We start from the raw sequence: 14,559 nt of genomic DNA, 5'->3' as shown, positions 1-14,559 counted from the left end.
AGGAAAGTCTGCTGCTTCGCAAAATGCAGCCTATTGTTTTTCTATCCTTCCTAACCTCACATTTCCCACATTATACTCCATTTGTCATCTTTTTGCCCATTTACTTAACCTATTTATAATTGTTTGTAGACTCTTTGTGTCCTCCTCACAGCTTACTTTCCCACCTAGTGTTGTATTAGTGGCACACTTGAGTTCCTTCATCTAAGTCAATTATATAGATTGTAAGCATCTATGGCCCCAGCACTGATTCTGGCTGCATCCAACCTGTAACCGCTTACCAACCTGAAAATGACCATTTATTCCTACTTTCTGCTGCCTGTCCTTCAATTAATCCTCTATCCATGCACATATCCCCAGGAGCCCCTCTCTTGTCCAAAACCTTTTGTGCGGCACATTATTGAATACCTTTTGAAAATCCAAATGTACTACATCCACTGGTTCCCCTTATCTACCCTACGAGTTACATCCTTAGAAGTTTAATAGATTTGTCAAACATGATTTCCCTTTCATAAAATCATATTAACTCCACCTGATCATATTATTATTTTCTAAGTGCCCTGTTGCCACTTCCTTAATAATGGATTTGAGCAATTTCACAGCAACTTGCATCAGGTTAGCTAACCTGTAGTTCCCAGTTTATTCTCCCCTTCCTTTCTTGTATAGTGGCATTACATTTGCTACCTTCCAATCCACCAAGACAATGTCCATGAACTCCACATACTTGTTGGAGATGAGCGTGAATGAGGCAGGAGAGAGGGGGATTAAGGAAATAGTATGTAGTGGAGAAGAGAAGCCAGGGGTTATCTTTGCATTCCAAGATGACACTGGAATAATGAGCAGTTTTGACAGAGGAGAGCAGGATCCGATAGAGATTTATGTGGTCCATTCAGATCAAGCAATGAATGGTTAAATCAGTTGTCCGCCGTTGATGTTCAAGTCTGCATCCTTAGGACTTAAGGGAATAGAGATGATGGTCATATCAGGGGAATGATAAAGGTAAGAGAGGAATGGTTTTAATGGGGGGGGAAAGAGGGAAAAGGTGATGGTGAGGTTGTGATTGAGTAGATCGGAAGTTGTAGAAATATCAGACTCTCACCTAACCCCTTGGTAGTTCCAAAAGAAAAATAAACCATATTGTAGAACCTGGCTAAGAATATTTTCTAACACCTTATATATTATGTGCCTGTACTTTCAGAAATAATTTAAACACCCTTTTGTTATCTAGCTCATTAATGACTTGCTATCAAATCACAGAAAAATAGTACAATAGAATGAATAAATAGATAAATCATAGTGCATGGAAGAGATGAGCAATGATGCAGAGACACATTTCCCACATCATTCAAGCTGTTTTCTTTTCTTTACAAAATATTAATTTAATATGTATCAATCGGTTTTTAATTTGTCAGAATTAGAAATGGCTATAAGCGTGATCTCTGCACTACTAGAATAAAAACTGCAATTGTGAAAATAAGTGAATCAAATATGAATAACCTAATTTAAAAGGCATAAGCCCTAATTCAATATTGTTCTCAAGTAAAATAGTAACCCTTACAGACATGACAAATGTCCCTAGTGCACTTTAAAAAAATTGTCAATCGTTAGCTTGCTTTTGACTAATCAGTAGCAATTTGCCTCAAATTGCTAAGAAACAGAAGTAATCACTTGATTCAAATTTCTTTGTTCAACTATATACAGAAGGGAGTCTGCAGAAACAGGCATGGTTATGGCCATTGAAGAGCAATCTGCAGCATAATATGTGCCCTGGTCTATACTGACTGATAGCTTTTCTCTTTTATCTCAATAAACTGCTTCTGTGTGTATCCAACTGTGCCCAGCATTATTTCAAAGCTGATTACAATATTTGACTCAATCTGCCCTGGATAAGAGTTGTAGTAAAGTACAGATGAACTCCCCTCCCCACACCCCATAATACAATCAAGGAAAAGAACAAACTAATTTCCACACCCAATTAAAATTATCATGGGAGGAATAGGGAAGGCAAAAAGCTTTATGACACTGGTCGGTGAATGTTCTCTTCCTATTGAGATTACCTGATAATCATTTGATTCTGTCATAAACCACAGAACTGTCCATTAGCTGCTAACTTCTGCAAGTGGCAGGATTTCTCAGTCGGACTAGTCTGTTGGTATGATGGCAATTCCTTCCAAATCAATGTTATATGATAAGCATGTAATTTTTCTTCTTTATTTCGTGATAAGTAAATATATTTCATATGGAGACCCTACATATTAAAGCCTTTGATAGGATTACACACAAAATAATCATAATTAAAATACTTACAATTGAGCAATATACTATTTTTTTTTTATAAATCAAGCTTTTTATTAAGTTATCAGCATGTGGGAGGAGTAAATGTTGTGGTTCATAAATAACCAGCAGAACAGATGCAATAATTTTATTTTGGATTAATAAAATCCTAATTTGTTTTGTTTTAAATCACACAATTATACATGAATGGAAACATACAATGATAGATTTATCTCCACATATCTGGTGTAAATGTAAATTTAGGCAGGAGAGTATATTGGTCCAAGTTTATCAAGGATATATATTGGGTAAGGCCCGTGCAGTTGCAACCCATCCTTGGCCTATAATTTTGTAATAAGCATACAAGTTAGTTTTACATTTTATTGACTGAATTGTGATGAGCTTCCAAGATGGAAAGCAGTGAATGTGTAACATCACAGACACAAGTTGACAATGGATGTCAAAGCATTAACACAGAAAGTTTATGCATTCTGTTTTATAAACATGCAGTTGGCAAAGGTTTTCAGAAATCATAATAAAATACTTGGGTATATTACAATATCTTAATTGCCATACAAGTGTAGGTTTTTTTCTTTTTTTTTAGTTAACGGTAATTCACACTTATTTAGAAACATAAAACATAGTAAATAATAATACAACAAAATAATACAAAAATAAAATTTGATTGACTATATGCAACTTGAGACCATAAATTGTAAATTAGATACTGTAAATGGACATGGATAACATTCACAATTTCACAATATTTCCACATTTGCAAGACATTCTAGCAATAGTTTGCTTAAGTTTCCATTAAAGATGAAAAGGGTTTATGCTTTCTGCAGACTAGCAAATCTAATTACTTTTTTTATTGTTGAAACAGCAAGATCTGCCTTTTCCCCACTCGTCTCATTGATATCACATTCGGCTAAACCTCTCTGGTCTGTAGATTACTGTGTCTATAATAATTTCAAATAAACATTTAAAAATGCTTAAAAACTTACCTCAGAATACGTAATGAAAAATATAAGTTTTAAGTTGGCTTTTGTGATGATTTCTAAAATTATTTTAATATAGAGTAAAATTGAATTTAGTGCTTTGATGATGGCCCCTAAAGATGTTGATGAGGAAGATGAAAAATGAGAAGGAGTAATCCGAGACTCGTGCATTTGTTGGCTATGGATATTGTTAGTTTTGCTCGTTATTTCTATTTTGCAACATTTACGTTCTATTTAATTTCTTGTCTCAAGTCCTTAGCTGCTAAATCAATTAACCAACAAAAAGATAGATCTGCAAGCAAAAGCCTTTTTAAGCCTGATTAGCAGCACAATTATTGGTACCTTGATACACTTTTTATCATTAAGATGCAGTAAGGTTACTTCAGTTAACTTCCCTTTCTTTACAACCACCTTATTGTCTTTCTAGCTGTCTCAGCCTGTGTATCTTCAATACATACATACCAAGCAATTTGCAAGTGAAGTGAATCGATAAACTTTGTCTTTTGTTTTCCCAAAGCTGTGAACTCTAGAAATGTGTAGTAGAATTTAGAGTAGACGATGTTGGCGGAATCAATTATCATTCTTTCTGGGTAAACTCAAATTACACCACCATGTGTTTCCAAGTAAATATACAGTCATACTGTTTCATAAACGTAACTAAATGCACACATGCATATTTTAGGTTTCTGGACCCTCAGACAGATACATATACAGATGATTATATACTTAGAACAGGTGTATGTTTCACACTGAGTATGTTCAGCAGGAGGTTACACGTTGAGGAACGAGTCAATTTATTTTCCAGAAATTAAGGACGTTTGAGTTTAGGTAACTGATGGAAACAGAACTAATGCTAATACCAATTTGTTGCTATTTATAATGTGCATGTATCAGTATCTCTATGGGGTAGACAAACCACACTGATAACAAAATCCTTTTAACGAAATGAGAGTCTGTGACTTTGTAATGAAAGAATTGGTGAGCAGTTTTTAGCCTCTTCTACCAGCTATGGAACGGCAAACGTTTGAAAATGAAGAACGTCGCATTCAGCTGGATACTGAGTAATAATGATAATAAACAGAAAATAATTATTTTGTGTTTTTACATTTTCCTTAAAATAAAACATTGCTAATAAGTTAGGTCAATGGAAATTTTCAAACCACTCATAAGTCGATTTAATATCTCAACCATTTCAGAGATGTGTTTTCTCTCGTCAGTGTATCAACTTAGAAATCAGATCAACTCCTGTTTATGTCTGGTCAAGCACTTGTACATGGATTATATTTATTGTAAAAAATAATATAGGAGACAGACTGATAAATGGTAGAATTTATTTTCCGAAAAATACTTTCCTAGTTAAGTTTTACATATAGATTCAGGTTTGTTGGTGTCTTTCTATCTGCCGTGCAGTTGAACAACGGTCACTGGGGACCCACCAGCTCCTGAGGATGGGTCAGATTTCCCGTTTGTTCACTTGTTTGGCTCTTTTGTTGGAAAGCGTATGAAAACAATTCTAATATAGGTTTGTGGCAATCAAAACAACTTTCTGCGGTGTTACCATTGCAAAGAATGTTTGGCACGTGCCCGAAAAATGAAAACCTCTCACTTAACGGTTTTTTTTAAAAAACAGTAAATATTCCGTCAACGATGATTAAAATCAACGGTAGCACCAAAAGTCGATTGTCACGTTTTTTTTTACGCAGTTACGCGATGAAAAAGAGATTTACCGCTCACCTCTCAGGAAGGAACACTATTGTATTCCTAAACCGTCACATCCAGAAAGGAATCGATGAACTTTGGAACAGGGGCAATGAAAAGAAGATTGACCAGAGGGTCGCTGACAGTTAAAACTCGCTTCAAAATGGAGGCCCGGGCCGGGCAGAGAAGGGACGGGCTCGCACTTACCGGACAGACTCTCAGGGCTCCGGCGGCGCGGCGCGGCTCGGCACAATCGGGGAGACCTGGATGGGCCTGTCACGGGCGACCTCCGGCCCTCCCGGCCGCTCTCGGTCTCTTCACTGGCCCCGGGCAGGCGAGGCACAGCCCGGCCAAAGCCTGGCCGCCGCCCCCCATCTTCTTGTGCAAGTCGAGAAAGTGAACAGTTATCATCTCGATAGCTTCACATTTTCCCTCCCCCCCGTTATTCGCTGTCCTAAGCCAAAAAAAAACCAGAAAGTGCCCGGTTGTTGTGTTTTGTTGTTATTTGTCCCTGTGCAGCTGCTGATCTGATGATAGCCTCCCTGACTCTGCGGTTGCTAGGATACTGTCGCTGCAGCATGAGGGAGTAATTGCCATTTAAACTCTCCTCTTCAGCAACAAGACCTTTCTATCTGCTCATTTCAAACCTCGTTCTCCACCGCCTGAAAAGCAAAGGGCTGGATTAGCCAGCCGAGCTAGGGAAATCACTCACACCATTTCTGATTTAACAGTTTCAAAAGGGAACACTACCCCAGGCAGATGTGTGTGTGTGTCTCTCCCACACACTAAACACCATCTATCATGCAGATTGATGGAAAATTGACCTATGGCTGAACAGGAACTGCATGAAGCGAAATGTACACCTGAGTTTGTACTGTGAGAGTTACAGTAAATGGCAATATCCTTGGTAAATAACGAATGTTAGAACCTGATTTCCTACCTACCCTATCCCCTTTAACACAGAATTAAGACTATTTTTATACTAATCCTTCATAGCATGTGTTCTTATGCCTACTCATGGATCTCACAAAGATAAAATGCAGATGTACAGCTGCCGCCACCGGCTTTTTGTGTGCTTGTTCATCATGCTGTGTACGGGAATATGCTCATTATCTTCTCATTGCATTAAAAAACCATAATCAGGCAACTAAATGACACCCAGATGCATTAAGTTCTTCTCTGATCTTTTTATTCCATCGATGTTATTCAGTGCCTAATTTGCACTTTTACTTTCAGGGTCATTTGAGCTTCCCAGTGGAAATCGTTACCTTATCTAAGGAAAATCCCTGTTGTCAAATTATTATGAATTGTTTTCTGTGGTTCAAATGTCTTTCTGTAACATCTGCTAAAAAAGCTTCAGGTACTATTGGCATAATAGAAAGATAATTTTGAAACAGCTTTTGAGCATCTCATAACCTAGAAGGGTGTTCATCAAAGCTTTTAGCCTGTAATTAATTAACTTTGCCTCAATTTTTTTTGTTCTTTCATGTGATGTGAGCATTGCTGGCAAGGTCAGCATTTGTTGTACATCTCTAATTGCCCCTGAGAAGGTGGCGGTGAGCTGCCATCTTTAACCGTTACAGTCCATCTGGTGCAGGTACACCTACACTGCTGTTAGGAAGGGAGTTCCAGGATTTTGATCCAGTGACAGTGAAGGAACGATGATATAGTTCCAAGTCAGGATGGAGAGTGGTTTGGAGGGGAACTTGCAGGTGGTGGTGTTCCCATGCATCTGCTGCCCTGGTTCTTCTAGGTGTTAAAGGTCACGTGTTTGGAAGGTATCGAAAGATTTGGTGAGTTGCTGCAGTGCATCTTGTAGATGGTACACACTGCTGCTAATGTTTCCAAAGATATTGATGGTGGAGGGTTGAACAACATAATGCTGCTGATTGTTGTGAGCAGATGGTTAGGTTCTCACTTTTTGGTGATGATCATTGCCTGGCACTTCTGTGGTATGATTGTTACTTGCCACTTATCAGCCTAAGCCTGATGTTGCCCAGGTCATGCTGCATGTAGACATGGACTGCTACAGTCTCTGAAAAGTAATGAATGGCATCAAATACTGTGCAATCATCAATGAACTTACCCACTTCTGACCTTATGATGGAGGGAAGGTTATTGATAAAGCAGCTGAAGATGGTTTGGCCTTGGACACTACTCTGAGGAATTCCTGCAGGGGTGTCCTAGGGCTGAGATGGTTGGCCTCCAACAATTACATCATCTTCCTTTGACTCCAACCAGTGGAGAGATTTCCCCTTGATTCTCACTAACATCAATTTTGCTAGGACTCCTTGATCACAGAATATCAGAATTGTTATAGCATAGAAGGAGGCCATTCAGCCCATCATGTCTGCACTGGCTCTCCGAATGGGCAAGCCACCTAGTGCTATTCCCCTGCCTTATCCCCTTAACGCTGCACATATTTCCTTTTCAGTTAACAGTTTGATTCCCTTCTGAATGCCTCAATTGAATCTGCCTCCACCACACTCTCATGCTTAGTTAAAAGCTGTCTCAATGTCAAGGGCAGTCACTCTCACCTCACCTCTGGAATTCAGCTCATTTGTCCATGTTCGGACCAAGGCTGTAATGAGGTCTGGAGCCAAATGGCCCTGGCAGAACCCAAACCGAGCATCGGCAAGCAGGTTATTGCTGTGTATGTGTCAATTGATAGACAGTCGACAATACCTTTCATCACTTTGCTGATGCTTGAGAGTAGATTGATGGGGCAGTAATTAGATTGGATTTGTCCCGCTTTTTGTGGATAGGACATACCTGGGCAATTTTCCATTGTTGGTTGAATGACAGTGTTGTAGCTGGACTGAAACAGCTTGGCTAGGGGAACAGCTAGTCCTGGGGCACAAGTCTTCAGTACTACAGCTGAAATATCGTCAGGGCTTATTGCCTTTGCTGTATCTTCATATCATGTGGAGTGAATTGAATTGGCTAAAGACTGGCATCTGTAATGTTGGAAACCTCAGAAGGAGGCTGAGACTGATCATCCACTTGGCACTTCTGGCTGAAGATGGTTGCAAATGCTTCAGCCTTATTTTAAAAGGTCCTAATTTTGTCTTCTATAATTCCAGAGTTCATTTTATTGCTGAAAATGATCTGTTAATTCATTAATTCTTCTTGTTTTTATTTTGTATGGTCTCTCAAAACTCACGATTCCAGAACTTAGTTCACAAGGCCTGTCAATAATTTGAAGTGGAAATTACCATTGGTTTAAGTTACTCATCCCTTCAACAATAATTGCAGAACATAAAAATAAGAGTCAGATATCTAAAGACAAAAATGTACATTTGTGATTTTTTGTATTGGAATATGGGTAACGCTGGCAAAGTCACATTTCCTTCCCATCCGTAATTGCCCTGAAAAAGTGGCACTGAGCCTTTTCTTTGAACTGTGGCATTGCGCATACTGATGGTGCTCCCTCAATAGTTTTATTATTATGTAGGGAATTCCAGGATTTAGACCCAGTACTGGTGAACAAATGGTGGTTAATGCCCAAGTTAGAATGGTGTGTGTCTTGAAGGGGACCTTGAAACTGGCAGTGTTCACTTGATCTTGCTGCTCTTGTCCTTTTTGATGGTAGAGATTGTGGGACTGGCTAATGTCTTCTGTGAAAGACGCCACCTTCAACATTGTAGCATTCTCTCAGGACTGTACTGAAACATCAAACTAGATTCTGTACTCAGGTCCTTGTGTGTGGCTTCAATCCATGCCCTTCTGACTCAAAGGCAAGAGTACTACTCTGAGTCAAGCTGACATCCTGTTGTAACTGGCAAGTGGAAAAGGAGAATTCACTGGAGGACTCATTGCAAATTCATGTCAGGTAGCAGAGATGATGCTAAATCTCACTGCTTGATTAGTCTCCTTTTCCAATGGTAACCTGCCTGAATTTGGACATGAGAAAAGAGACAAATTCAGCATCTAGGATTCTTTGATTCATCTAAAATAAAGGAATTCACAACACAACATGGTGTTTATCACATTTGGTCATTTGTCCTTATTAATTCACCTTATAATCATTTCAAATCCAATTGAACTTGTTTAAAAAGGTGCAGCACCCTCAATGTGGTAAAAGTTGCAGAAAATGCTCAATTACAACCCTTTTTAACTTACAAGTGTAATAAATTCACAGGGCTTTTAGTTTTGTGTCTTTATAAGAGCTGAACTATGCAGAATCTTAGTCACATTTTCTTATTTCACTACTAACATTGTTGCTTCTTGAGATAATTAATAACTAAGCTCTCAAATCTCAAACATGCCTAAACTATGTAAGCAAAGTCTGACTGATGCCACAGACAATTTAAGGTCTTACCTTCCATTGCCTTTGATCAAATATGTTTGTATGTGGATCTGTATATTTTCTTACCCACGGACTGACTGAGTCAATTTAAATAATCCACCAGCAAGCTTTTGTATTTTAAAAATGAAGATTAGCTTGTTTCTCAAACTTGCCCTAGACGTAAACGAAAACGTGACTTCTCCCTCACATGACTCATCCACACCATCACACACACAAAAACTAGATACAGTTGAAGGTAAAACAGTAATTATAAAAATGGAATTTAACTCAGTCTCTGTTTCAGTCAAGCTTGATGTTTCGTAAATGAATTGTTACTTTAGCTGAAGTGAAGGTCTCGAAAATGCAGCGACTTCTCAAATAGTTATGATTGTTTCTAGAATTGATCTGCCCGGAGGGTGTTTTCACAGTTAGGCCTGAAGATGGGATAGGTTAGAGAAGTGAGAGAGGTCTAGTTTCTCTTTTAAGATATTGCTTCTTAACTGGCTGCAGCAGTCATTGGCATTGCCTGTTGGACCCTCTCTATACCTCTCTTTGAGGGAATTCTCACTGTGTCTCTGAAAAGCAGTTTGAATTTTCCACTGTATCTTTAGCAGGGAGCCAAGGTGGCCATTGTATCATGTGACCTCACATCAGTGTTGAGTCATGGTCCCAAATAAGGGATTGTGGTAATTCAGTTAACAGTCTGATGTCTTCTCCTGCCTGTGGCTTTTTTAGGTGGCCAAAGCCTTTAGATTTGACAAGGCAAATTTGCATTTTTACAATGAAGGTGTCCATGGAGTTTTGTTTATCTCCTGGCCAAAACCACAGGGAGTTAATATCAGAAAAGGCATCTTTGCCCTCTTCAGGGATAAAATGGTTTAATCCACAAGAAGAGTCTTGTAGCTCTGAGCAGCCATCTTAAGTTCCAATTTTATTTATTTTTAAAATGTAGTCTTTAAAAAGATGTCTTTAAAGATTTATAATACCACCATGGAGGTACTGTGTCATGAAACTGAGGATAAGGTTTTGATCTTCCTGAGAGTTGGATGAACAGAAAGTGAAATTGCACTTTTGAAAATAAACACTGAAGGGACTTTTAATTTTTAACAGTAGTTCTTAAAATCTGGATTAATGTATACTGTTACATCAGTGAACTACAGCAATGTAGTTAGGGAGGCACTGAGAAATTTACGCAATTAGGGATCTCAAAAGAGCACATTCAGACTACAGCTCCCAGCATATGCAGCAGATTTAAATGCAGAATTGACTTAAAATGGCAGATGCTATTCAAATTTATCATTAAACACAAATGCTATTAGAAGTTTTAGCAATATAACACTAATACATGATGGTAACTAGACATAATGAATTAAGTTAATTAGAAATTACTTTTTCTAATCATGCAAAATATTTAAGTTCTATTTTATTGAAATTGTAAATATAATTGTCATGGTTTAGTGGCGAATGTATAAACAGTTATGATATTTAAACCTAATTCATGTAACCATCCTTGTTACACAAGCTACACAGATTCCATGCAGTCCTGTGAATGTGAAAAATATTGGGAGCTGGGTGAATGCAGCAGGATTTTGATTAGACAGCGGCAGTTTGACTTCAGGTGAGCAATTTGTACACGTAATAAAATGACATTATTAAACAGCCTCAGTGAGTAATTGAAGGCTTCTGTAATTTCATTTTCCATTTTTTAGGAACAAATCCCCTGCACTTTTGTTCACTGTAGGAGGGATCATCCCAGATTTGTTCTGAGGGTGGTAGCCGGTGGGAAGAAAGACGTTTTATCCGCTGCTGCAATGGCGGTTTTCGGACCATATCATTCCCTTCTCGCCTCATTAATTATGCAGCCACAGGAAACATGCCGTCTCATTGGCTGGCGGCCTCCAATTTGCCCGCCATGCCATTACTTCGCCGCTTCCTCACGCTCGGCGTCATATTTAAACTGCAGCCGCGTGCACAGTTCTTAATGCTTGCAGCCCAGGACTGCTCTGGTGAAGACATGGCTCCAAAAACCAAGAAGGGTGCAGCCCCCTGATTCAGTGACACATGCCTGGGACACCTTCTGGATGCCGTGGAGGCTTACCACGATGTCTTCTGCCCTGGATCTGGCCACAGCAGGCCCATCAGTCTCACCCACTCTGGTTTGGGAGGTGGTGGCAGAGGTGGTCAGTGCCAATGCTGCATGTAAGAGTTTGGCCATCCAGTTCAGAAAATGGATGAATGATCTCACCTGTGCTGTCTGGTAAGTCAGCCATCACATCACTCTAAACTCACACACTCCCAAGGCCATCAAATATTCACTGGCATCTCACTCACTGCCAGCTCAAGCGACATCACCACTCAATCCCTCACACACACCCTCACATCTCCATCTGGCCTCATCTGCCCTGGAGACTACCTACTCAGTCCTCACCATCTTGAGGCCACTTGCACAGATCAATGTGTGACCCATACATTGCCTGGGACACCCCCCTTCCCCAGTAGAGCCCTTGCCCTGCAGCTTCTTCCCTTGCCTGAGGCCACTCCAACCCTTTCCCCAAGCAAGCCCTCACCCTGCAGCCATTGAAAAGCCAACCCCTCCTTATGGCTGGTCTGGTAGTAGAAACCTGCCCATAAGCCCCCCTAAAAGTGATGTGGTGCTGCCTGTGAAGCCTGGCACTGATGACCACGAGTGCTGACTGAAGCAAGGTAGGCAAAAAAAACTTCAAAGTCCCGAGTGAAGTGCAGCTCGCAAGGTACAGTTGCTTATGTACAGTTGGGAAACACATCGGTGTGATCCCAGATCATCCAGCGTGGGGGGCTGATTCCGGTGAGCAGGCCTTATAATGAGATGCTAAGGTATTGAAATTAGATTCCTGAAGTGCAGTGGCAGGAAATGCAGCCCGCCATTGATGGGTGGAGCGGCGATCGCAAACTGGTTTCGCGATGGCGTAAAACCAATTTTTGGCCTTCTCGCCATATTGACCACTCATGTCTGCCATGAAGCCCACCATCAATGGGACTGGATGATTCTGCCCTGTGCCTTTCTGAAGTTATTGTGTATTTTGGGAATTTTTTTTACATTAAAAATTTGAGAGAAACCGTTCCTGTTAATCACTTTTCTTTATCTCATGCCTGAGATAAAGATAATATCAATTTATAAAAACAAAATACTGCCGATGTTGGGAATCTAAAATAAAAACAGGAAATGCTGGAAATACTCAGGCCAGGCAGAATCTGTGGAGAGAGAAACAGGATTAATGGACCAAATTTTCATTCAGCTGAAGAAGTGAGACTGGAGATGGGTGGAACAGCAGGTTTCCACTGCCGACCATCATTCCAGTTTGCCGACATGTTCCCACCTCCGGGCCATTTTGAAAGAGGCTGCTTTGGAGGGTGGTCAGGCAGGGTGTGTGGGGATGAGTGCGGAGGTGATGGCTTCTTGCTTGCAAGCGGCGGGTAGCCATTTAAGCATTTAATCCAATGAAAGGACCTATAAAGGCTGCTCTCTTGACAATGACTGGAATATTGCACTCATCATGAGGGACCCAGCTGAAGCCACTGAGGCCATAACCTGAACAATGAATGGAGGCGGTCTCCCAGTGGCAGACAGGGGGGGTGACAAGTCCTTCAACATGCACATTAGCCTCTTACCCACAGCCACACTTGTCATAGGACCACAGTTACGACAACAGACCGCCATGTAGAGGGGAACCCCCTCCACAATCCTGGTCTGGCAGCTGTGCTCACTTTTTATTTTATCTTTTTGAAGTTATTTCAGAGGGCACCTCCATCTTGAGGTGCCATCTCTCTCCTATCTATTTCAGCAGCACCTACCTCAGATGGTAGGGTTCCCAATCTTTCAGTGCTGGAGGGCATCTTTTTGGTCCTCCAGTTTTGGGAGACTTGTATGGTGAACATGCCATCTGGCCACAAGTTGGCCATCTTCCTGAAAATTACTCGAAACGTTAACTCTGTCTTCCTCTCCACAGATGCTGTCAGACCTGCTGAGTTTTCCCAGTTGTTTTTGTTCTTGAAAGTTACGCTGGGCGCCTGACACCAACACGGTTGGGATTGGGACCTGGGGTGGGATTTTACAGTCCTGCCAAAGTCAATGGAGTTTAGAATGACTCCCCGCATTTTATGGCCCTGTTCCAGCTGGGATGGGGCTGTAAAATTCCGGCCCTGGAAATGGCCCTGACATCAGGGCCCTGACCCCATAACAAAAATCCTACCCAATGTTTCAAAAGCTTACCAGTTTCTCCCAAGTATGCTATACTTACTACATGTCATGTTTCAAATTGCTCATGTACTCTATGTACCAAACTGTTATTTTTTCTGAAAAGAAATCTACCTAATTTGCATATAAATGAATAACTGTTTCCATCATCTTCCTAGAGAGACTGTTCCATAGATTGACCACTTGCTTAGGGAAATGCTGCAAATTCATTTTGAATTTATCCTCCAACTTCCAGTATAAGCCATGTCCTCTGGTTTCACTGTTCTGAAAGCAAAGAAATAGATTAACATGGTTTATGTTATCTAATTGCTTTATAATCCTATAAACAGCAATCATATCACCTCTCAACTTTCCCTTTACCAGTGAGAATTTGTTCAATTACATAAGTGCTCCTAATCATCCCTAGCCTCCATCCTGTCAAACATTCTGGTTGCACTTTTCTGCATCCATTTAATAGCTACAATATCTTTATGCGCTGCGGTGACCAGAACTGTGCACAGTATCCTAAGTGCTGTCGCAACAATGATTTATAAAGTGGCAGCTGGGATTGCCTCACTATTGGGGCTCAATATTGACTTTTAACACAACCCAACATCTGATTTCTCTGATTTCCTTAACTTACTGCCACCAAGCCTTATTGCAAAACATCAATTTATTATCAGTCATAACTCCCTGATTTGTTACATTTTCCATGCACATTATTTTCTGATGGTTCTGCTGTTGACCTGGTAATCTAGAGGTTTGGATTAATGATACAGAGACATGGGCCAGAATTTTCGGCTCAGCGAGTGGGGGCGGGGCCTACTCGCCGAGGTGCAAAATGACGCGCAGCGACATTGGGTGGGCGTCCCGACGCCACTGCACATCATTTAGATTTTCAGTTCAACGGACACCCACAGAACTGTTTAAGGCCCGTTAAGCCAATTTAAGTAACAATTCAAGTAATAAACTGAGCTGCCCGTCCAACCTTAAGGTTGGTGGGCAGGCAAAAAGCCCAGGCAGCCTTTGCATTTTTCATGGAACCTCATCCATGGGCAGGATGAGGTTTCATCAAGGGTTCATAAATTAAA

At 40.5% G+C, this 14,559-nt stretch overlaps 1 protein-coding gene and 1 long non-coding RNA gene across 4 annotated transcripts in view; one reads left to right on the top strand and one right to left on the bottom strand.

Annotated features, from left to right (window-relative positions):
- LOC144679645 (transmembrane protein 200A-like) overlaps positions 1-5,838 on the bottom strand; it is a 42,102-nt gene extending 36,264 nt beyond the window's left edge. Inside the window, exon 1 of one of the 2 annotated variants that reach the window (XM_078540229.1) lies at positions 5,175-5,838. The gene's annotated coding sequence lies outside the window, so the exon portion shown is untranslated. Of the gene's footprint in view, positions 1-5,003; positions 5,145-5,174 lie in introns of those variants that run through there. The other variant, XM_078540231.1, reaches the window with a different exon arrangement.
- Positions 4,705-14,559, top strand: part of LOC144679647 (uncharacterized) — a 142,090-nt gene continuing 132,235 nt past the window's right edge. The window contains exons 1-2 of one of the 2 annotated variants that reach the window (XR_013576389.1): positions 4,705-4,791; positions 10,778-10,873. This is a non-coding gene — a long non-coding RNA (uncharacterized LOC144679647). Of the gene's footprint in view, positions 4,792-10,694; positions 10,874-14,559 lie in introns of those variants that run through there. The other variant, XR_013576388.1, reaches the window with a different exon arrangement.

Source organism: Cetorhinus maximus, chromosome 4 (assembly GCF_964194155.1).
Source record: "Cetorhinus maximus chromosome 4, sCetMax3.hap1.1, whole genome shotgun sequence".
In the NCBI taxonomy this organism is placed as follows: Eukaryota; Metazoa; Chordata; class Chondrichthyes; order Lamniformes; family Cetorhinidae; genus Cetorhinus; species Cetorhinus maximus.
The sequence above is the reverse complement of the archived record's forward strand: the minus strand, read 5'-3'. Positions and strand labels throughout refer to the sequence as shown.